Raw genomic sequence first — 25954 nt, 5'->3', positions numbered from 1 at the left:
CAGCAAATTTGTTAGCTAATGGGCAAAACCAGGTGGGGCAGATATAACATGTGCAGAGAGACTTAGATTTGGGTGGGTTATTTTGTTTCTGTGCAGGGTAAATAATGGCTGCTTTATTTTTACACTGCACTTTAGATTTCAGTTTGAACACAGCCCATAGTCCAGTCTTGCATGCATCAATATTATGCACAACATGTCCTCCAATGTAGCCCAGTCTCAAAAGCATCAGTGGTATACCCAACAAGTTCTGACATGGTTCCAGGGACCCACGTATCACTATCATACTATCTTCTCCAACATACAGTAGTCCAGGTACTCATACATCAGTATTATACAGTGTTCTTCCATACAATCCAGTCTGACATGCATCAACTCTATGCACAGCATGTTATCCCCATGTAGTTCATTCTTGCAGGCATCTAATAGTGTTCTTTCATGTACTCTATTATCACATGCATCAGTATTATACAGTTTTTCCAGCATAGCGGTCTCATATGTATCTATATCATACATTGTTATCAAGTCTCACTTGGATCAGAATTTTTGTGTTCTCCCATAAAGATAGGTATTGCATGCATAATATACACATGTTCTCAAATATAGTCCAGTCTCACATGCAGCTGTATTATATAGCGTTCTTCCATGTAGTCCAGGCTTACATGCATCTATATCATACATTGTTCCACCAAGGCTTACTTGTATCGGAAATATACAGAGCATGTTCTCCAATATGGTCAAATTTTGCCTGCATTAATATGAAATAGAGTAATTCCATGTATTCCAAGCTTGCATGCATCAGTATTGTACAATGTTCTCCAATATATTCCGGTCTTGTATACATCAGTATTATTTATGTATTAGCATGTTCTTCCAATATAGTCCAGTCTCACATGCATCAGTATTATATAGTGTTCTTCCATGTACTGTAGTACAAACTGTTGCATACTGTACATTAGTATTATACAGTGTTCTTCCATATACTGTAGTAGAAACTCTTGCATACATAAGTATTATACAGTGTTCTTTCATGTAGTCCAGGCCTTAATGCATCTGTACCATGGGGGTAATTCTGAGTTGATCGCAGCATCAAATTTGTTAGCAGTTGGGTAAAACCATGTGCACTGCAGGGGAGGCAGATATAACATGTGCAGAGAGAGTTAGATTTGGGTGGGTTATTTTGTTTCTGTGCAGGGTAAATACTGGCTGCTTTATTTTTACACTGCAATTTAGATTTCAGTTTGAACACACCCCACCCAAATCTAACTCTCTCTGTACATGTTATATCTGCCCCACCTGCAGTGCAAATGGTTTTGCCCAACTGCTAACAAATTTGATGCTGCGATCAACTCGGAATTACCCCCCATATGTTGTCCCCCAATGTAGTACAGGCACACTTGTACAGACAATATACACAGCATGTTCTCCAATATAGTCCTGTCTCACACGCATCAGTATTATACAATATTTTCTCATAAAGTCCCATTTTGGATGCATCAGTGTTATACAGTTTTCTTCCATGAAGTCCAGTCTTGCATGCATCTGTATCATACAGTGTTACCCATATAGTCCTGTCTTGTATGTACTGGCATTATACACAGTATGTTCATAATGTTCTCATATGTAGCTCAGTCTCACGTGCATTAGTATTATACATTGTTCTCCAAAATAGTCCTGCAGCCCATGCATCAGTATTACAGAGTACACCACGTAGTCCAGAATTCGTATCAGTGTCAAAGCGTTCTCCCACAAAGTCCAGTTTTGAATGATTTAATATTACATAGCATATACTTCTATGTAGTCCAAACTCCCAAATACTAGTATATAATACAGGCCATTTTTCCTATGTAGTCCAGTATTCATGTGCCAGTATTACACACATTGATTTCTCCCATGTAAGCCAGCCTCACATGTTACTATTATACACAGTGCATTCTCTGATACAGTCCGGTTCCACAAGTATCATGATTATACATTGCGGGTTTTCATTTATAGTCCTGACTTACATCAGAATTATAAATGACATGTTCACCCACGTAATATGTACCAGTATTATATACATTGAGTTTTCTCAATGTAGTCTAGTCTTGCATGTATCAGTATTAGAACAGCATGTTCTCCATTTAGTCCACTGTACTATGTAAGAGTGTTGTAAACTAATATCATATGTAGCCATATTATTTATAACATGTTCTCCCATGTAATAGAGCTTTTGAGTGTATTATACACAGCATGTTCTCCTACAATATATACTTCTCTGTGTACCAGTATTATTCCCAGCATGCTCTCCCATGTATTAGCATTAGACACTATGCTCTCCAATGAAATCCAGTATCATGTGTTTTAGTAATGCACAATGCTTTTCCCAAAATGTTGCAGTATCATGTATAAAGAATTAGTCATATCATGCATGTGTACTACCTTATCACATAGTATAGAATAAAGTATATGTTATCACATATACTATACAAACACAAAATAAATTTAATTTAATGTTTTAAAACTATATAGAAACATAGAAACATAGAATTTGACGGCAGATAAGAACCACTTGGCCCATCTAGTCTGCCCCTTTTTTTTATCCTTTAGGCAATCTCAATCCTTTTTGAACCTTAATTTATTAATTTATATGGACACATCAAAGTAATATACTGTATATTGATACTGTATAAAAATATAAAAGTGCATATTAAGGTTATATACACACTATGTAAACATAATACAGACTAGTATTATATTTCAATGTTACAGTATACACACTTTATGGTAAAACAGTAAGTTAAACACATTGTATTCAGCCTTATACAATAAAGTAAAGACTGTAAGACAAACTACATTAACACATAGTATAATGAATATAGTATAGAGTATTTTTTATCAGTGTTATGCATATTACTTGTACACATTGGAGTGCAGTATATCTATTACGATTTCTTTGCACATAAAGAGAAAAATGTTAATTGCACTGTTACGAACCAATAGCAACGAGGAAGATTTTTCATTATTTTTATTATTATACATTCCATATTAGCATAAAGTATACAAAAAAGTGATACCATTTGAAAACACTATCACAACGTGATAATTGATACATATTATTGTCAAATACACTATACAAACACAACAAAGAGCAACATACACAATGTATATACGAGCATTATAACAAAACATATGTAACGCATAGTGAATCTGTACTACACAATATATTATTAACTAGAATAAATCGTAGTTTAAAAATTGCACAAACATCACGGCCATATACATATATCAATGTGACACACACTGCAGCAAGCTATATAATGAGCGTATTAGTATGCAAGTAGTATATGTTATTATACAGAGCAGCAATGTACTGTGTCACTGGACAGAATACACATACTTCAGTCACAGAGGAGCCATGGCCAGGGCACTCTTCTACACCCATTGTATAGTAAGTACACTTCATTATTCTCCTATCTCTCAGTTCTCTATCAGGACACCTTTCCCCCTCCCCCATATGCCCCTTCCCACAGTGCCCGGTGCCCATTACCTGCTGCTCCTGGGGTACGCCACAGCTAGCCGCAGCCTGTGCAGGGACGCCGGGAAGAGGCAGACAAAGCGCAGCCGGGGTCTGTGCGCCGCTGCTGGCTCTGTAGTGTCAGATGACCCCGCCGCTGCCGCAGCCTCCTCTCTCTGCAGCCATAGCGGGTATATAGTGAAACTTTATCCCACGGCTCAGCCTCTCTCTGCCGGTACCTCCCACAGCTCGCTCCCCACCCCGCAACCAGCCAGACCTACCACCCTCTAGCTTAACCCTTCCACCGCCTGCAGGGGCACACAGTAGTGTAGGGCATGCCCTGTGGCAGGGAGCGGGTTAAGCCACAATTCTCACACTCTATCCTGCACTATATACTGCACAGAGCGCGGGCTCACATGGGGCCATCCCTGTGAAACCCCCACTTGCAGTAGAGGGGCTGCTCTGTGCACAGCCCTACCCCATGTCGCTGTGTGCCTGCAGACCTGTATGCTGGATGTGGAAGTCACTCAGTGGTCAAGTACACCTCTCACTGGCCAGTGGCCACTAATGCTCTGCCTCATCTAATTATCTGCAGTAGCACCCCGCTCACAGGGGAGATTAGCCGGCTATAGGTGATGATTATTATTATTATGCTGCTCTGCTAAACCCCAGCCACCCAGTGACTCTGATAGTAGTATCTCATCTGTTCTCAGACCTCCCCCCACCCAATATAATGGCACTACATTTTATATAATCATTCACTAGACGTGTTAGTGTACTAAAGATGCATCCCACTCTGTACATTCCTTTATCATGTATACAGTGTTATATATTTAATGATGTACTTATATTAAAAGCATGAATGCAAATAAACAATCTTTATAAATAGACAGACACCCACTCACCCACCCATTTCCACTAAGGACTGGCCCTGGGTATTTCCCAGTCACTGTCTGACTTTGTACCATACACACTGCCTGACACTAGCGCTGGCAGGCCGCTGGCCTGAGTCACCTGACCGCTCCCCAGTCCCCAGCAGCAGCAGTGCACGACGCACGGCACATAGGCAGCCCGCTAGTGCTCTGTGCTAGTAGGCAGTAAAGTTCATTGCATATTTAATGAGACATCATAATCCTCTGTCAGGTAAATGGAGCCGAGGCAGCCGCTGGGGGCTCTGAGCCTGAAGTGACAAGACTGGAAGGTTAATGCAGCTTGGTACATTTCGCTGACAGCCAGGACCCAAACTGCAGGAGTCACAGGGAAAGCCAGAGGAGAGTGTGGGAGGGCAAAAGAGCAGGCAGCAGCAGCACGGGATACTGTGTCATGTCTGTCTGCCAGGGGATTGTGTTTCTCTCTGCCGCTGTGGCATCACTTTGCTTTGAATGAAGTTTACTATTTCTATGCAGCTATATAGCATGAAAGAGATATGCAGCTAGGAACTAGCACAGAGGTGAATCCAGCTCTAAGCCTATACTCACCTCTTACGGCAGGTGCAGAGCTAGGTTCATGCTGAGCCAATTACTCAGGGTTGGTAAGTAGCCAGGCCCTGCTATCCAGATACACCAGACTTGCACCTGACAGGGTTCAGAAGGTAACGCTCAATATTTCTTCAGTGCAAATTTATATGAAATCAAAGAGCACAGTAATAATAGTTCACTGAAATCATAGAGCACAGTAATAATAGTTCATAAGGAGCCATGGTTCTCAAATGTAGAAAATATACAAAAGCAGTGTAAAGTTGGGAACACACCCGGCCAATGGCCCCCATTCCGAGTTGATTGCTCGCTGGCTACTTTTAGCAGCCATACAAACGCATAGCCGCCTACGGGTGGGAGTGTATTTTCGCTTTGCAGGAGTGCAAACGCTGGTGCAGCAGAGCAGCTGCAAACACATTTTGTGCAGAACAAGACCAGCCCTGTAGTTACTTATCCTGTGCGATGATTGCTGCGACGAATGACACGGTAATGACGTCAGATACCCGCCCAGCAAACGCCCGGCCAAGCCTATGTTTTTCCAAACACTCCCAGAAAACGGTCAGTTGACAACCAGAAACTCCCACCAATCTCCTTGCGATCGGCTGTGCTACTGAAAGCGTTGCTAGAACTTGTGCAAAACCACGATGCTGTTTGTACCTGTTCGCCGTGCGTGCGCATTGCGGTGCATAAGCATGGGCAGATTTGCCTTTTTTTAAGTGATCGCTACGCAGCGACCAACGGCAGCTAGCGATCAACTCGGAATGAGGGCCAATGGCCGAACCGCCCAACCTATCTGCCGATTGCTAAGTGCATACACACTTACCAATGATCACCTGCTGTGTTGTGCCTGATGTCACATCTGGACTGGCATTTAAATGTGCATATCCAGTTAAGATTTCAGTCACTGGCAGTCCCTACAGCAAGTATACAGGGGGGGGGGGGTAATTCTGAGTTGATCGCAGCAGCAAATTTGTTAGCAGTTGGGCAAAACCATGTGCACTGCAAGCGGGGGCAGCTATAACGTGCAGAGAGAGTTAGATTTGGGTGGGGTGTATTTAAACAAATCTAAATTGCAGTGTAAAAATAAAGCAGCCAGTATTTACCCCGCACAGAAACAAAAAAAAAACACCCAAATCTGACTCTCTATGCAAATGTTATATCTGCCCCCCCTGCAGTGCACATGGTTTTGCCCAATTGCTAATAAACTTGCTGCTGCGATCAACTCAGAATTACCCCCAGTGTGTACTGTGTTCACTTTCCTTTATAATGTTTATGCTCATGTCGGTCATTTAATTGAAACTGCTCAGTATATTTGTACCTCCCTCCCTTTTTCTCCTAATAGTAGAAGTCAGAACTGCTAGGGGGTATATTTACTAAAATGTGGATTTATATATATATATAAATTAAATATATATATGTGGAGATGTTGCACAGAGCTGGTAGAGGAAAGTGCTACTACGGAGTTGATGTGGGGAATATTTTATTACAGACGTGATGGGGGAAGGTGTTACTGTGTTACTACCACAGAGGTGATCAAGGATCTGCTATTACAAAGGTGTTGCATGGCATGTTTTACTCAGTGACGTGCGGTGAGGTCAATGGCTGGGGAGGCACTGGCTTCTCCAGTACATCCCCAGTACATTGGATGATGTGCCTGGTGCGGGGCAGCACACGCACTGGCGTCTATACAGCCACTATGTTATAGTAGTACTCAGGAGTCACGTATCGTCTGCTTGGAGCTCAACATTCTATTCCGGCTGCCAGTCCCCATTCCCCGAGTACCTGTACTGAGGTCTCCCTTATAGGCACTCTAGATGTGATGGTATGTGACCCTTTATGTGTGTGTATGGGCCATACACTTATGGGTGACTCCAGGGTACTGTCACTGTGCGTACTGTGCAGCGCCTTGTGACAGGCGGGCGCTGCTGAGGATGCTACCTGAAAGGAGGAGGAGGAGGAGAGCACCGGGCTGCACAATGCACTTCCAGCTTACCTCCGCCACTGCCTCCAGGTCCGGCGCCGCTGATTATCTGCACCTTGCTGTCTGGCCTTCCCGGCGCTGCCAGCTGAGGGGTAACGGAGAGCACCGGGCGTCAGGGGTGTATCTATTGGCCTATGCGCCCCTGGCAAAGTAAGGAACTGATGCCCCCCATGTTACAAATAGGGACAGCGCACAGAGAAAAAGGGGCATGGTCTTGTGGGGAAGAGATATGGCCACACAAAGGTACCCCCAATTAAAATTACGCCACACAGTAGTTCCCCTTATTCAAATTACACCACACAGTAGTCCCCTTTTCTCTATCGTCCTAAGTGGATGCTGGGGTTCCTGAAAGGACCATGGGGAATAGCGGCTCCGCAGGAGACAGGGCACAAAAGTAAAGCTTTTACAGGTCAGGTGGTGTGTACTGGCTCCTCCCCCTATGACCCTCCTCCAGACTCCAGTTAGATTTTTGTGCCCGGCCGAGAAGGGTGCAATTCTAGGTGGCTCTCATAAAGAGCTGCTTAGAGAGTTTAGCTTAGGTTTTTTATTTTACAGTGATTCCTGCTGGCAACAGGATCACTGCAACGAGGGACAGAGGGGAGAAGAAGTGAACTCACCTGCGTGCAGGATGGATTGGCTTCTTGGCTACTGGACATGAAGCTCCAGAGGGACGATCACAGGTACAGCCTGGATGGTCACCGGAGCCACGCCGCCGGCCCCCTCACAGATGCTGAAGCAAGAAGAGGTCCAGAATCGGCGGCTGAAGACTCCTGCAGTCTTCTTAAGGTAGCGCACAGCACTGCAGCTGTGCGCCATTTTCCTCTCAGCACACTTCACACGGCAGTCACTGAGGGTGCAGGGCGCTGGGGGGGGGGCGCCCTGGGAGGCAAATGAAAACCTTTAAAAAGGCTAAAAATACCTCACATATAGCCCCAGAGGCTATATGGAGATATTTACCCCTGCCTAAATGTACTAAATAGCGGGAGACGAGCCCGCCGAAAAAGGGGCGGGGCCTATCTCCTCAGCACACGGCGCCATTTTCTGTCACAGCTCCGCTGGTCAGGAAGGCTCCCAGGTCTCTCCCCTGCACTGCACTACAGAAACAGGGTATAACAGAGAGGGGGGGCAAAATAAATGGCAATATATTAATATAAAAGCAGCTATAAGGGAGCACTTAATCATAAGGCTATCCCTGTCATATATAGCGCTTTTTGGTGTGTGCTGGCAGACTCTCCCTCTGTCTCCCCAAAGGGCTAGTGGGTCCTGTCTTCGTATAGAGCATTCCCTGTGTGTCTGCTGTGTGTCGGTACGTGTGTGTCGACATGTATGAGGACGTTATTGGTGTGGAGGCGGAGCAATTGCCAAATATGAGGATGTCACCTCCTAGGGGGTCGACACCAGAATGGATGCCTTTATTTGTGGAATTACGGGATAGCGTCAACTCGCTTAAGCAGTCGTTTGCCGACATGAGGCGGCCGGACACTCAATTAGTGCCTGTCCAGGCGCCTCAAACACCGTCAGGGGCTGTAAAACGCCCCTTGCCTCAGTCGGTCGACACAGACCCAGACACAGGCACTGATTCCGGTGGTGAAGGTGACGAATCAACCGTATTTTCCAGTAGGGCCACACGTTATATGATTTTGGCAATAAAGGAGATGTTACATTTAGCTGATACTACAGGTACCACTAAACAGGGTATTATGTGGGGTGTGAAAAAACTACCAGTAGTTTTTACCGAATCAGAAGAATTAAATGACGTGTGTGATGAAGCGTGGGGTGCCCCGATAAAAAACTGCTAATTTCAAAGAAGTTATTGGCTTTATACCCTTTCCCGCCAGAGGTTAGGGAGCGCTGGGAAACACCTCCTAGGGTGGACAAAGCGCTAACACGCTTATCAAAACAAGTGGCGTTACCCTCTCCTGAGACGGCCGCACTTAAAGATCCATCAGATAGGAGGATGGAAAATATCCAAAAAGGTATATACACACATGCAGGTGTTATACTACGACCAGCTATTGCGACTGCCTGGATGTGCAGTGCTGGGGTAGTTTGGTCAGAGTCCCTGATCGAAAATATTGATACCCTGGACAGGGACAATATTTTACTGTCGTTAGAACAAATAAAGGATGCATTTCTTTATATGCGTGATGCACAGAGAGATATCTGCACACTGGCATCACGGGTAAGTGCTATGTCCATTTCAGCCAGAAGAGCTTTATGGACACGACAGTGGACAGGCGATGCGTAGAGGAGTTATTTGGGGTCGGTCTATCGGATTGGGTGGCCACGACTACGGCCGGGAAATCCACCTTTCTACCTCAAGTCACTCCCCAACAGAAAAAGGCACCGACCTTTCAACCGCAGCCCTTTCGTTCCTTTAAAAATAAGAGAGCAAAGGGCTATTCATATCTGCCACGAGGCAGAGGACGAGGGAAGAGACAGCAACAGGCAGCTCCTTCCCAGGAACAGAAGCCCTCCCCGGCTTCTACAAAAGCCTCAGCATGACGCTGGGGCTTCGCAAGCGGACTCGGGGGCGGTAGGCGGTCGTCTCAAGAATTACAGCGCGCAGTGGGCTCACTCGCAGGTAAATCCCTGGATCCTGCAGATAATATCTCAGGGGTACAGGTTGAAATTAGAGACAGAGCCACCTCGCCGTTTCCTGAAGTCTGCTTTACCAACGTCCCCCTCAGAAAGGGAGACGGTTTTGGAAGCCATTCACAAGCTGTATTCTCAGCAGGTGATAGTCAAGGTACCTCTTCTACAACAAGGGAAGGGGTATTATTCCACTCTTTTTGTGGTACCGAAGCCGGATGGCTCGGTAAGGCCTATTCTAAATCTGAAGTCCTTGAACCTGTACATAAAGAAGTTCAAGTTCAAGATGGAGTCACTCAGAGCAGTGATAGCGAACCTGGAAGAAGGGGACTTTATGGTATCCTTGGACATCAAGGATGCGTATCTCCACGTTCCAATTACCCCTCACACCAGGGGTACCTCAGGTTCGTTGTACAAAACTGTCACTATCAGTTTCAGACGCTGCCGTTTGGTTTGTCCACGGCACCTCGGGTCTTTACAAAGGTAATGGCCGAGATAATATTTCTTCTTCGAAGAAAAGGCGTATTAATTATCCCATACTTGGACGATCTCCTAATAAGGGCAAGGTCCAGAGAACAGCTAGAGATGGGTTTAGCACTATCTCAAGAGGTGCTAAAGCAGCACGGATGGATTCTGAATATTCCAAAATCCCAATTAATGCCGACAACTCGTCTGCTGTTCCTGGGGATGATTCTGGACACAGTTCAGAAAAAGGTTTTTCTTCCCGAAGAAAAAGCCAAGGAGTTATCTGACCTGGTCAGGAACCTCCTAAAACCAGGAAAGGTGTCTGTACATCAATGCACAAGAGTCCTGGGAAAAAATGGTAGCTTCTTACGAAGCAATCCCTTTCGGCAGATTCCATGCAAAGGGATCTGTTGGACAAATGGTCAGGGTCGCATCTTCAGATGCACCTGCGGATAACCCTGTCGCCGAGGACAAGGGTATCCCTTCTGTGGTGGTTGCAGGAGGCTCATCTATTGGAGGGCCGCAGATTCGGCATGCAGGATTGGATCCTGGTGACCACGGATGCCAGCCTGAGAGGCTGGGGAGCAGTCACACAGGGAAGAAATTTCCAGGGAGTGTGGTCGAGCCTGAAAAAGTCTCTTCACATAAGCATTCTGGAACTAAGAGCAATCTACAATGCTCTAAGCCAGGCGGAACCTCTGCTTCAAGGAAGACCGGTGTTGATCCAGTCGGACAACATCACGGCAGTCGCCCATGTAAACAGACAGGGCGGCACAAGAAGCAGGAGGGCAATGGCAGAAGCTGCCAGGATCCTTCGCTGGGCGGAGAATCACGTGATAGCACTGTCAGCAGTATTCATCCCGGGCGTGGACAACTGGGAAGCAGACTTCCTCAGCAGACACGACCTTCACCCGGGAGAGTGGGGACTTCATCCAGAAGCTTTCCACATGCTATTAAACCGTTGGGTAAAACCAATGGTGGACATGATTGCGTCTCGCCTCAACAAAACACTGGACAGGTATTGCGCCAGGTCAAGAGATCCGCAGGCAATAGCTGTGGACGCGCTGGTAACACCTTGGGTGTACCAGTCGGTATATGTGTTTCCTCCTCTGCCTCTCATACCAAAGGTATTGAGGATTATACGGCAAAGAGGAGTAAGACTAGTGGCTCCGGATTGGCCAAGAAGGACTTGGTACCCGGAACTTCAAGAGATGGTCACGGACGATCCGTGGCCTCTACTTCTGAGAAGGGACCTGCTTCAGCAGGGTCCTTGTCTTTTTCAAGACTTACCGCGGCTGCGTTTGACGGCATGGCGTTTGAATGCCAGATCCTAAAAGGAAAAGGCATTCCAGAAGAAGTCATTCCTACCTTGATAAAGGCAAGGAAGGAAGTCACCGCGAAGCATTATCGCCGTATTTGGCAAAAATATGTTGCGTGGTGCGAGCAGCGGAGTGCTCCGATGGAGGAATTTCAACTGGGTCGTTTTCCTACATTTCCTGCAATCAGGATTGTCTATGGGTCTCAAATTGGGATCTATTAAGGTTCAAATTTCGGCCCTATCAATATTCTTCCAAAAAGAATTGGCCTCAGTCCCTGAGGTCCAGATTTTTATCAAAGGAGTACTGCATATACAGCCTCCTGTGGTGCCTAAGGTGGCACCGTGGGATCTAAATGTAGTTTTAGATTTCCTCAAATCCAATTGGTTTGAACCACTAAAGAATGTGGATTTGAAATATCTCACATGGAAAGTGACTATGTTACTGGCCCTGGCTTCGGCCGGGAGAGTATCTGAACTGGCGGCTTTGTTTTATAAAAGCCCTTATTTAATTTTCCATTCGACATAGGGCAGAGCTGCGGACGCGTCCGCATTTTCTCCCTAAGGTGGTATCAGCGTTTCACCTGAACCAGCCTATTGTAGTGCCTGCGGCTACAGACGACTTGAAGGACTCCAAGTTGTTTGGACGTTGTCAGAGCCTTAAAAATATACATTTAAAGGACGGCTGGAGTCAGAAAATCTGACTCGCTGTTTATACTGTATGCACCCAAAAAGTTGGGTGCACCTGCTTCTAAGCAGTCGATTGCTCGTTGGATTTGTAACAAAATTCAACTTGTACATTCTGTGGCAGGCCTGCCACAGCCTAAATCTGTTAAGGCCCATTCCGCAAGGAAGGTGGGCTCATCTTGGGCGGCTGCCCGAGGGGTCTCGGCATTACAACTCTGCCGAGCAGCTACGTGGTCAGGGGAGAACACGTTTGTAAATTTTTACAAATTTGATACCCTGGCAAAGGAGGACCTGGAGTTCTCTCATTCGGTGCTGCAGAGTCATCCGCACTCTCCCGCCCGTTTGGGAGCTTTGGTATAATCCCCATGGTCCTTTCAGGAACCCCAGCATCCACTTAGGACGATAGAGAAAATAAGAATTTACTTACCGATAATTCTATTTCTCGGAGTCCGTAGTGGATGCTGGGCGCCCATCCCAAGTGCGGATTATCTGCAATACTTGTACATAGTTATTGTTAACTAATTCGGGTTATTGTTTAGGAAGCCATCTTTCAGAGGCTCCTCTGTTATCATACTGTTAACTGGGTTTAGATCACAAGTTGTACGGTGTGATTGGTGTGGCTGGTATGAGTCTTACCCGGGATTCAAAATCCTCCCTTATTGTGTACGCTCGTCCGGGCACAGTACCTAACTGGAGTCTGGAGGAGGGTCATAGGGGGAGGAGCCAGTACACACCACCTGACCTGTAAAAGCTTTACTTTTGTGCCCTGTCTCCTGCGGAGCCGCTATTCCCCATGGTCCTTTCAGGAACCCCAGCATCCACTACGGACTCCGAGAAATAGAATTATCGGTAAGTAAATTCTTATTATTCACATTACACCACACACTATAGCCCCTTATTCACATTACACCACACAGTAGTACCCCTTATACATGTTACGCCACACACAGGAATAAATCCCCCACGAGGAAGCAGCAGTCAGCATCGTCGGCAGCTAATATTTGGCATCATTGATCCCTATGTAAAATGGATCTTCAAATGTACATGGGCTCATAAGACCAGAAGCATAAAATAATTAGAAGAACTGCCTTGACTAACTCTTTTTCTAAAATCATATTTACACTTAAAACCAGTTTTACATAGGTATGAACAGTAACAAAATTCTCACTGCTCCACTAATGCGTTGCAGGTAAACAATGATCGGGACCACCTCCTACTGAAGATGCAATCTAGAACATCTAATAAAGTAGCAATCTGGCATGTCATTCTACAGTGCCCACAGGCAAGGGCCTAGCTACCATAGGTGCAGGGACTGCAGTTGCTATCGGGCCCAAAGCTTAAAGAAGCCTGCTTTCCCTGTCACAGTTACATGTGTTATATACATTTTACCCCATTGGGTGATACATAGGGGCCCTTACATCCTTACAAACTTTTGCCTTGGGTCCTAGAAAAAACTAGTTACACCCCTGGACCTGCTCATTCTAATGTGGTATCATATGAACTGGGTAAACTATATGTTGTAATGTGAATTGGGGGTACTATACTGTAACAACAATTCATGACATACACAGTTCTGTCCCATTCATCACCATATATTCCCTTTTCCCTCCCCTCCCCATCTGTGCCACGCTTGATCGATTATACCCCTTTTCCACTAGCTCAAAAAACACGGGTAAATACACGGGGGGCGCGCATTAACCCGTGTTTTTTGCTAGTGCAAAAGGGCCCCCCCCCCAAAACCCGGATCAAGTGACCCGTGAATCCTACACGGGTAAATACTTGGGTAGGACATGGGAATGATCCGGGTAGGGTTGTAGTGTAAACGGAAGCCGTGTCGATGAGACACGGCTCCCGTTTACACTGCATGGAAGGGCGGTGCTGGGAGATCATGTGATCTCCCAGCGCCGCCCCTGCCGAGTCACTAGCAGCGTCACCAACCCGGCAATGTGCCGGGTTGGTGAGCGCAGTGGGAAAGGGGGCTGTAGCACGGGCCGCAGCCGGGTAGCACCCGTGTCTGGCTCCCGGCTGCGACCCGTGCTCATAGGTGGAAAAGGAGTATTAATATTAATCTCAGTATACAGTCTGCAGTGTCTTCTTGTGTTATTTTAAGCCCCATTATACCGCCTCATCATGCCCCATGGCCGGTACCTGGAAGCTGCCTTTGTTGTTTTGCTTCTAGGGCGGCCCCAGCACTGTCCTACTCCTCCTGCAGTCTCCCCCTTATGATGAGCGGAGCCAGAGAAGCCCCCCTCAGCCAGCCTCCTGTGAACTGAGTAACAAAAATCGGACAGCAGCCAGATGCAGCTTCCGGAGGCCTCTGGGAAATGTAGTTCTCTAATCACCGTTCTGTGGCCTCCGGCACCTAGCTGAGCACCCGGGTCAGATTACAGCTCCCATGACGACCCCGCATCATGGTTGATAGAAAAGCCAAAATTAGTTCTCCATCGGAACTACGGTACTGTTCTCCTATGATTCAATTTCCACCTTATCCGCGGGTGATACAGCCGGGCGGCGCCCGCCCCTCCCTCTGTCAGCGCCCCTGATAAGTGCTGCTACAAAAATCACTCCGTCTCCCAGCTTACCTCCGCCACTGCCTCCAGGTCCGGCGCCGCTAATTATCGGGACCTTGCTCTCCGGCCTCCCCGGCGCTGCAGGCTGCGGGGTAGCGGAGAGCACCGGGCGTCAGGAAGGCTCACATCACCCACAGCAGGACAGGAGTCAGGGGGAATGAAGAGAGGGGATCCTTGTTCTGGTCCTCGTATCTGTGATTGGACGAGCGGATCCAGCCCTGAATCCGCTGTCCAATCCCATGTGCCTCGCTGGCAGGGGAAGCCCGTCCCTGTCAATGAGGCACATGTAGAAGTGCCGCTTTCACTACTTTTTTTCAATGGGCTTTTAGAGCCCAGTGCTCAGCCCCGCCCACCCGCTCTATCCCGTTACCGTTATCAATGGGAGGCACTTGCTATCAGTGCCTCCCAAGCTTATTTTATGACTTAAAATGATTAGAATACTATAAAAAAGATACTTATGACACTGAATATATGTCATAAGTATCTTCTTTTTATTACTGTAATCATTAATGACAGGGGAGGCACTGCCTCCCCTGACTGCACGTCCCTGTATTACAGAGGTGTTGGGGATGTTTTAGTACAGAAGGTGATCTAGAGAGTTTATGGGGGGCATATTTTACTACAGAAATGATGCTACAGAGGGTTGTTTTACAACAGAGGTGATTTGGTACATTGGTATATTGTACTTTAGTGCACGCGTCTTCACCGAGAAATCCCTGACTGGAATGGGGATGGGATTATTTGGTTAACAGTTATGCTGTCAACAGTCAAAGGGGGATATCCAATTAGCCGTGGTAATTAACCGCAGCTAATGGATTCACCCCAGGCTACCTACCATACTGTCCCCGAAAAGATTGTCACGAGGCGCCTCTTATCAGGGATTTTATTTTCACCTGGCTCAGGTATGAAAAACAAAATCCTCAATAAGCGCCAAACACGAAAACACACCGGGTTCACTGAATATGTGTGTTTTCACGCAAGAATAGATTTTTGGGGGGCGTCCTCATAGGAATGGCTGAAAAAAATATCAGCAAAAAATTAGGAAACATTGCGAAAAACAGCCATTCTTCGCACCCAATCATTTTTCACCGATAACTGGATAACTGGATACACCCCAAATTTCAACAACATGTTAACCGCGAAAAAACCACATGGTAGTAATGTTATTTAAAGCATTTTTACAGTGTTAATATGGGTTGGGAACACGTTGCCAGCTGCCGGGATCCTGGCGGTCAGCATACCGGCCCCCGGGATCCCGGCAGCAGGGGAGCAAGTGCAACAAAGTCCCATGAGGGCTCGGTGGCTCGCCACAGGTTCTATTCCCACTCTATGGGTGTCATGGACACCCATGAGTGGGAATAGACCCTGTGGGTTGGCATTCCGTCGGCTGGCATTTTGAACGATCGGGATTCCTGCGTCGGCATGGTGACCGCCGGGATCTCGGGCGCCGGTCACATGACCACATGGTATGGTAATATGATGGTAAAGTACAACGGAATAGTGGGTGCTGGGAGCAAATCATAGCAGAAGGTTTGGGGATAGATATAATAAGACAAGTAAAGGGAGATAGACGCATACAGAGGAGAAAGAAAGGAAAGACATACATTGGAAGGTTAAAGAGAGATTAATACCCCTTACAAACATGCATTTAAATCTGGGTTTTTGCATGTGAACACACATCAACCTGGGATTTCTGTATATTTACTAAATTGCGGGTTTATAGAAGATGAGATGTTGCCCACAGCAACCAAACAGATTCTAGCTATTATCTTCTAGAAGGTGTTTGATTAATGATAAATAAAATCTGATTGGCTGCTATGGGCTAAAATCTCAACTTCTATAAACCTGCACTTTAGTAAATATACCCCTAAAGTTGTTTACACATTATGTTAGTTTTAGCTTGACATAGCTATATCTGACCAAAAGGGCTGATAATTGTGTAGCGTGTATGTAGCACCAGGGCTAGACGGTCAGCATATTGTCTGTTTTCTGAATAGTTCTGGTCGGTCTGAATCTAGCATCGTTGTACAAAAGTGTGTGCCTAGCTTAAGGCGCACATTCAAAATTAGATACAAACAAACAAATAAACGAGGAAAGGCACAGAGGGGCAGATTTATTAAGCTCGGTGAAGTGATAAAGTGAAAGGTGATAACGCACCAGCCAATCAGATCCTAACTACCATGTCACAGGCTGGGTTTGAAAAAATAAGAATTTACTTACCGATAATTCTATTTCTCATAGTCCGTAGTGGATGCTGGGGACTCCGTAAGGACCATGGGGAATAGCGGCTCCGCAGGAGACTGGGCACATCTAAAGAAAGCTTTAGGACTACCTGGTGTGCACTGGCTCCTCCCCCTATGACCCTCCTCCAAGCCTCAGTTAGGATACTGTTCCCGGACGAGCGTACACCATAAGGAAGGATTTTGAATCCCGGGTAAGACTCATACCAGCCACACCAATCACACCGTATAACCTGTGATCTGAACCCAGTTAACAGCATGATAACAGAGGAGCCTCTGAAAGATGGCTCACAACAATAATAACCCGATTTTTGTAACAATAACTATGTACAAGTATTGCAGACAATCCGCACTTGGGATGGGCGCCCAGCATCCACTACGGACTATGAGAAATAGAATTATCGGTAAGTAAATTCTTATTTTCTCTAACGTCCTAAGTGGATGCTGGGGACTCCGTAAGGACCATGGGGATTATACCAAAGCTCCCAAACGGGCGGGAGAGTGCGGATGACTCTGCAGCACCAAATGAGAGAACTCCAGGTCCTCCTCAGCCAGGATATCAATTTTGTAGAATTTTACAAACGTATTTGCTCCTGACCAAGTAGCTGCTCGGCAAAGTTGTAAAGCCGAGACCCCTCGGGCAGCCGCCCAAGATGAGCCCACCTTCCTTGTGGAGTGGGCATTTACAGATTTTTGGCTGTGGCAGGCCTGCCACAGAATGTGCAAGCTGAATTGTACTACAAATCCAACGAGCAATAGTCTGCTTAGAAGCAGGAGCACCCAGCTTGTTGGGTGCACACAGGATAAACAGCGAGTCAGATTTCCTGACTCCAGCCGTCCTGGAAACATATATTTTCAGGGCACTGACAACGTCTAGCAACTTGGAGGCCTCCAAGTCCCTAGTAGCCGCAGGCACCACCAATAGGTTGGTTCAGGTGAGACACTGAAACCACCTTGGGGAGAAACTGAGGACGAGTCCTCAATTCCGCCCTGTCCGAATGGAAAATCAGATAAGGGCTTTTTCAGGATAAAGCCGCCAATTCTGACACATGACCACTTTCCATGTGAGATATTTTAACTCCACAGATTTAAGTGGTTCAAACCAATGTGACTTTTGGAACCCAAAACTACATTGAGATCCCAAAGTGCCACTGGAGGCACAAAAGGAGGCTGTATATGCAGTACCCCTTTTACAAACGTCTGAACTTCAGGGACTGAAGCTAGTTCTTTTTGGAAGAAAATTGACAGGGCCGAAATTTGAACCTTAATGGACCCCAATTTCAGGCCCATAGACACTCCTGTTTGCAGGAAATGTAGGAATCGACCCAGTTGAATTTCCTCCGTCGGGCCTTACTGGCCTCGCACCATGCAACATATTTTCGCCAATTGCGGTGATAATGTTTTTGCGGTTACATCCTTCCTGGCTTTGATCAGGATAGGGATGACTTCATCCGGAATGCCTTTTTTCCTTCAGGATCCGGCGTTCAACCGCCATGCCGTCAAACGCAGCCGCGGTAAGTCTTGGAACAGACAGGGTCCTTGCTGGAGCAGGTCCCTTCTTAGAGGTAGAGGCCACGGATCCTCCGTGAGCATCTCTTGAAGTTCCGGTTACCAAGTCCTTCTTGGCCAATCCGGAACCACGAATATAGTGCTTACTCCTCTCCATCTTATCAATCTCAGTACCTTGGGTATGAGAGGCAGAGGAGGGAACACATACCCTGACTGGTACACCCACGGTGTTACCAGAGCGTCTACAGCTTATTGCCTGAGGGTCCCTGGACCTGGCGCAATACCTGTCGAGTTTTTAATCATGTGGAAGACTTCTGGGTGAAGTCCCCACTCTCCCGGGTGGAGGTCGTGCTGAGGAAGTCTGCTTCCCAGTTGTCCACTCCCGGAATGAATACTGCTGACAGTGCTATCACATGATTTTCCGCCCAGCGAAGAATCCTTGCAGCTTCTGCCATTGCCCTCCTGCTTCTTGTGCCACCCTGTCTGTTTACGTGGGTGACTGCCGTGATGTTGTCCGACTGGATCAACACCGGCTGACCTTGAAGCAGAGGTCTTGCTAAGCTTAGAGCATTGTAAATGTCCCTTAGCTTCAGGATATTTATGTGAAGTGATGTCTCCAGGCTTGACCATAAGCCCTGGATATTCCTTCCCTGTGTGACTGCTCCCCAGCCTCGCAGGCTGGCATCCGTGGTCACCAGGACCCAGTCCTGAATGCCTAATCTGCGGCCCTCTAGAAGATGAGCACTCTGCAACCACCACAGGAGGGACACCCTTGTCCTTGGTGACAGGGTTATCCGCTGATGCATCTGAAGATGCGATCCGGACCATTTGTCCAGCAGGTCCCACTGGAAAGTTCTTGCGTGGAATCTGCCGAATGGGATTGCTTCGTAGGAAGCCACCATTTTACCCAGAACCCTTGTGCATTGATGCACTGAGACTTGGCTCGGTTTTAGGAGGTTCCTGACTAGCTCGGATAACTCCCTGGCTTTCTCCTCCGGGAGAAACACCTTTTTCTGGACTGTGTCCAGGATCATCCCTAGGAACAGAAGACACGTCGTCGGAACCAGGTGCGATTTTGGAATATTGAGAATCCAATCGTGCTGCCGCAACACTACCTGAGATAGTGCTACACCGACCTCCAACTGTTCCCTGGATCTTACCCTTATCAGGGAATTGTCCAAGGAAGGGATAACTAAAATTCACTTCCTTCGAAGGAATATCATCATTTCGGCCATTACCTTGGTAAAGACCCGGGGTGCCGTGTACCATCCATACGGCAGCGTCTGAACTGATAGTGACAGTTCTGTACCATAAACCTGAGGTACCCTTGGTGAGAAGGGTAAATTTTGACATGAAGGTAAGCATCCTTGATGTCCCGAGACATCATGTAGTCCCCTTCTTCCAGGTTCGCAATCACTGCTCTGAGTGACTCAATCTTGAATTTGAACCTCTGTACGTAAGTGTTCAAAGATTTTAGATTTAGAATTGGTCTCACCGAGCCGTCCGGCTTCGGTACCACAACAGTGTGGAATAATACCCCGTTCCCTGTTGCAGGAGGGGTATCTTGATTATCACCTGCTGGGAATACAGCTTGTGAATGGCTTCCAAAACTGTCTCCCTGTCAGAAGGAGACATCGGTAAAGCCGACTTTAGGAAACGGCGAGGGGGAGACGTCTCGAATTCTAATTTGTACCCCTGAGATATCACCTGAAGGATCCAGGGGTCTACTTGCGAGTGAGCCCACTGCGCGCTGAAATTCATTGAGACGGGCCCCCCACCGTGCCTGATTCTGCTTGTAAAGCCCCAGCGTATACTGAGGGCTTGGCAGAGGCGGGAGAGGGTTTCTGTTCCTGGGAACTGGCTGATTTCTGCAGCCTTTTTCCTCTCCCTCTGTCACGGGGCAGAAATGAGGAACCTTTTGCCCGCTTGTCCACGAAAAGACTGCGCCTGATAATACGGCGTCTTCTCATGTTGAGAGGCGACCTGGGGTACAAACGTGGAGTTCCCAGCTGTTGCCGTGGCCACCAGGTCTGAAAGACCGACCCCAAATAACTCCTCCCTTAATAAAGCAATACTTCCAAATGCCGTTTGGAATACGCATCACCTGACCACTGACGTGTCCATAACCCTCTACTGGTAGAAATGGACAACGCGCTTAGACTTGATGCCAGTCGGCAAATATTCCGCTGTGCATCACGCATATATAAAAATGCATCTTTTAAATGCTCTATAGGCAAAAATATACTGTCCCTATCTAGGGTATCAATATTTTCAGTCAGGGAATCCGACCACGCCAACCCAGCACTGCACATCCAGGCTGAGGCGATTGCTGGTCGCAGTATAACACCAGTATGTGTGTAAATACCTTTTAGGATACCCTCCTGCTTTCTATCAGCAGGATCCTTAAGGGCGGCCATCTCAGACGAAGGTAGAGCCCTTACAAGCGTGTGAGCGCTTTATCCCCCCTAGGGGGTGTTTCCCAACGCACCCGAACCTCTGGCGGGAAAGGATATAATGCCAATAACATTTTAGAAATTATCCGTTGTTATCGGGGGAAACCCACGCATCATCACACACCTCATTTAATTTCTCAGATTCAGGAAAACTACAGGTAGTTTTTCCTCACCGAACATAATACCCCTTTTTTTGGTGGTACTCGTATTATCAGAAATGTGTAAAACATTTTTCATTGCCTCAATCATGTAACGTGTGGCCCTACTGGAAGTCACATTCGTCTCTTCACCGTCGACACTGGAGTCAGTATCCGTGTCGGCGTCTATATCTGCCATCTGAGGTAACGGGCGCTTTAGAGCCCCTGACGGCCTATGAGACGTCTGGACAGGCACAAGCTGAGTAGCCGGCTGTCTCATGTCAACCACTGTCTTTTATACAGAGCTGACACTGTCACGTAATTCCTTCCAACAGTTCATCCACTCAGGTGTCGACCCCCTAGGGGGTGACATCACTATTACAGGCAATCTGCTCCGTCTCCACATCATTTTTCTCCTCATACATGTCGACACAAAAGTACCGACATACAGCACACATGCTCTGATAGAGGACAGGACCCCACTAGCCCTTTGGGGAGACAGAGGGAGAGTTTGCCAGCACACACCAGAGCGCTATATATATACAGGGATAACCTTATATAAGTGTTTTTCCCCTTATAGCTGCTGTATAGTTAATACTGCGCCCAATTAGTGCCCCCCTCTCTTTTTTTAACCCTTTCTGTAGTGTAGTGACTGCAGGGGAGAGACAGGGAGCTTCCCTCCAACTGAGCTGTGAGGGAAAATGGCGCCAGTGTGCTGAGGAGATAGGCTCCGCCCCTTTTTCGCGGACTTTTCTCCTGCTTTTTTATGGATTCTGGCAGGGGTTAAATGCATCCATATAGCCCAGGAGCTATATGTGATGCATTTTTTTTGCCATCCAAGGTGTTTTTATTGCGTCTCAGGGCGCCCCCCCCAGCGCCCTGCGCCCTCAGTGACCGAAGTGTGAAGTGTGCTGAGAGCAATGGCGCACAGCTGCAGTGCTGTGCGCTACCTTGTTGAAGACAGGACGTCTTCTGCCGCCGATTTTCCGGACCTCTTCTGGCTCTGTAAGGGGGCCGGCGGCGCGGCTCTGGGACCCATCCAAGCTGGGCCTGTGATCGTCCCTCTGGAGCTAATGTCCAGTAGCCTAAGAAGCCCAATCCACTCTGCACGCAGGTGAGTTCGCTTCTTCTCCCCTTAGTCCCTCGAAGCAGTGAGCCTGTTGCCAGCAGGTCTCACTGAAAATAAAAAACCTAATCTAAAACTTTCACTAAGAAGCTCAGGAGAGCCCCTAGTGTGCACCCTTCTCGTTCGGGCACAGAGATCTAACTGAGGCTTGGAGGAGGGTCATAGGGGGAGGAGCCAGTGCAAACCAGGTAGTCCTAAAGCTTTCTTTAGATGTGCCCAGTCTCCTGCGGAGCCGCTATTCCCCATGGTCCTTACGGAGTCCCCAGCATCCACTTAGGACGTTAGAGAAATGTCAGTTAGGAGCTGACTGGCTGGTCCTTTATCACCTTCCACTTTATCACTTCACCAAGCTTAATAAATCTGCCCCAGAGACACTCAAAGAGGAGGCAGATGCACAGACACAAAGTGGGGAAAGAAGGTAGAGGCAGGAGATGTAGTGAGAGCAGGGCAGTGACGTGCGGTGAGTTCAATGGCTGGGGAGGCACTGGCTTCTCCAGTACATCCCCACCAGCCTGTGTGTAGCGCCTCCGGCGGGACACTGCAGCAGGCATTGACGCTGCTAAAGCTGCTCCCAGCCATAGGCGTGCGCAGCTAAATTTATTAGGGGGTGCACCGCAGGAAGGGTGTATCTAGCACCACCCAGGGGCGTGTCTATCACTATTTTACATTCTCTCAGTAAAATCACATGGCTTAATCTAATTTCTCCCTAGTTCCTAATAATAAAGTAGATATAATACACCCCAGAGAAATAAAATGAAACATAATGGTGCAACCACCGGCCAGTACTGACTGTCCGCTACGGCATAACCCCAAGTCCTAGCTACTGCTGCTGCTGCACCCTATTGCTGCTTACACTTCCCCAACCTATCCCTGACCCAGTGGTGGAACTAGAGAGTGGTGGGGCTAAGTGCACATGTGCATATGCATTCCTCCCCTCCCCCACACACCCCACCCCTTGCACCCACAGCACCTACACCCTGATTTTGAGCTGGCCACTCTGAAAACTACGGGATATTTAGGGGGGCAAACATTTGAGTTTTAATATAGCACAAGTAAAGTTTAAAATTTACACATGTGCTATCAGAGCCACATTTGCCTCTTCCTATACCATCAGACCTCTCCTCCGCAGGACACCAGCATTTGTCACACATGTCCCCATGCTCACCAGCTACTGACAGTAGTGCCCCTTATGAGCCGAAATTCACATTACGTCACACGGTATGAGCCGAAATTTACATTACGTCACACGGTATGAGCCCGCACACAGGTTCACCAACACCTGGCCTCTGCTGCTCAATCCACTTCACAGCTGCCGACCAGCTGAGGATGCTGAAAATGAAGACCACAGAGCCACGCCGGGTCCTGACTGTTACTGCCGGCTACAGTCCACCACTGAGATCAATCATAGCTGAATGGGGGAGGGCTGACAGCAGCAGCCTTATCCATGCAGCTGCAATAAAATAAAAAAATAATGAAAAATCAACTGAACGACCTGGGGGCACATACCTAGCACCACACACAGCATAGATTATATTATGCACAGTCTCCCCATAACGCACCCATACAATATTACATTATACACAGCCCCCCCCTTACTATAGCACACATGTTTGATTACATTATTCACAGCCTCCCCTTCCGCATTGCACACCCATACTACATTACATTATAGACAGCCTCCCCTCCCCATAGCACATCCATAGTATATTATAATATATCCAGTCCCCCTCCCCCATAGCACACCCACACCCATAGTATATTACATTGTACACAAGCCCCATTCCCCCATAGCACACCCATGCAACATTTTACACAGCCCCCTCCCCCATAGCACACCCATGCAACATTATACACAGCCCCCTCCCCATAGCACACCCATGCAACATTATACACAGCCCCCTCCCCCATAGCACACCCATGCAACATTATACACAGCCCCCTCCCCATAGCACACCCATGCTATAGTACATTATACACAGCCCCAAACCCCCCCCCCCCCCAAAAAAAAGCATATTATAATACATACAGCCCTCCCCACATCCATAATATATTACATTGTACAGAAGTCCCTCCCCCATAGGACACCCATGCTACATTATATACAGCATCCCCCTCCCTCCTCCATATTACGCCCGGTAGCCTCAGCCCCTACCTGGCTTTTTAGTGTAGTCCTGTGAATATCAGGAAGCCAGCCCGGGACAGAGACAGCCAGGGAGTGTATGCAGCCGAGGAGCAGGAAGACAGGGGAGGGCTAGGCTGACACACGCAGCCCACTCTAAGCCTGGTGGGAGGGGCCGGCCAGACACTGTTAAGCAGAGCTCTCTGACTGCCGGGTCCTGTGCTTCACTGTACAGGCGGCTCAGCAGGCACACTTGATGAGGGGGAGGGCTGAACATTAAGGGGCACCTGTGCGCACCAGGCACCCCTGTGTGCACACCTATGCTCCCACCTCCAGGCTTACCACCGCCGCCGACGCTGATGATCTGCTGCACTTGACGCTCCGGCCTCCACGGACTGCCAGCTGCAGGGTAAAATGGGGAGCACCGGGCGCGCGCTGCTCCAGTCAAAAAGGCTCACATCACCCAGGCCCCAGGAGGAGAGAGGAGTCAGGGGGAATGAAAAGAGGTGAGCCTTGTTCTGCCACCTCCTATGGGTGATTGGACAGCGGATCCAGCAATGGATCTGCTTTCCAATCACATGTGCCTCGCTGGCAGAGGAAACCCGTCCCTGTTAACGAGGCACATGTAGAAGTGCCGCTTTCACTAATTTTTTTAAATGGGCATTTACTACCCAGTGCTTAGCCCCGCCCACTCTCTCTCTCTTCGTTACCGTTGTCAGCGGCAAACTGCTTTAATGCCTTAAAATGATTAGAATAATGTAAAGAAGATACTTATGAGACAGAATATGTGTCATAAGTGTCTTTGTATTACTGTAATAATTAATGACAGGGGAGGCACTGCCTCCCCTGACTACATGTCCCTGGAGCAGGGAGGGTACAGGCACCGTAGGAGCTGTGTAGAGAAGCTTTAAGGAAAAGGCTGGTAATCTAATAAGGGAGATACAGGAGTAAGGAGCTGGGGCTGTTGGGAGGCAGGCAGAAGACTTAGACAGAGGCCAGGCAGCAGAGACCATGGACTCGGCAGTCCATCAAAACTAATCCAGGCAGGGTTAGAAGAGCATGTGCTAAGCTCCTCAAATCGGGACTCTTCAATCATCATGTGCTGTACTCCTCCAATCAGAGCACAGCACTTGCTCCTCTGACCCTTTTTCTGAGTATTATGGGATTGCTGCCCTCCCCTGACGCCCTCTGCAGAGGCACTGTTCCTGTCTGCTGCATCGTGCATCTGATTAGTCATGCAGGTGGCAGGCCGGCCCCCTGTACCACCTTGTCAGTAATCCGTCCCTAATGAGAGGATGGTGTATTACAGAAGTTATGGTGGTATGTGTTATTACAGCTGTGAATGGGAGAGCTGAAGCTGCTACAGTGGGAAGAGATGGTAAGGGGAGTGGTGACTGGCGGGAATGTACTAACTGGGTGGAGAATTCTAGAGGTGATGGAGAGAAATGTTGGGGGGGGTGGAGGCATTCTAGAGAGGTGATGGGGAGGACATGTTACCACAGAGATAATGGGGTAAATGTATGAACTGGCGATATGAGGGGTAAGCGGTATCAGTGCACGTTATGTGCGCTATACCGCTTCCCCCCATGTATGATAACTGTGGTGCCGGATCAGCGATAGGGGTGCGGCGCTACTATCTAAAAGATAGCAGGCCGATATGTTTGGGTAATGTATGACCAGTCAGCATGGTGGCGATGCCCATACAGCAAAGCAGGGACAGAGATGTCCCTGGCTGTGGCGTGCGCCAGCTCCTGGGACTGCGCCGGGTATCTTGCATGAGTAGTGCACTGGG

General features: G+C 47.7%; 1 protein-coding gene across 2 annotated transcripts in view; it reads right to left on the bottom strand.

Moving 5' to 3' along the window:
• The window catches only part of RARA (retinoic acid receptor alpha), a 203870-nt gene extending 199245 nt beyond the window's left edge, over positions 1 to 4625 (bottom strand). Inside the window, exon 1 of one of the 2 annotated variants that reach the window (XM_063959783.1) lies at positions 3527 to 4625. The gene's annotated coding sequence lies outside the window, so the exon portion shown is untranslated. The remainder of the gene's footprint in view (positions 1 to 3526) is intronic. The other variant, XM_063959786.1, reaches the window with a different exon arrangement.
• Between the last annotated feature and the right edge of the window lie 21329 nt (positions 4626 to 25954).

Source organism: Pseudophryne corroboree, chromosome 3 (assembly GCF_028390025.1).
Source record: "Pseudophryne corroboree isolate aPseCor3 chromosome 3, aPseCor3.hap2, whole genome shotgun sequence".
NCBI lineage: Eukaryota > Metazoa > Chordata > Amphibia > Anura > Myobatrachidae > Pseudophryne > Pseudophryne corroboree.
This window is presented reverse-complemented; position numbering and strand designations above follow the sequence as displayed.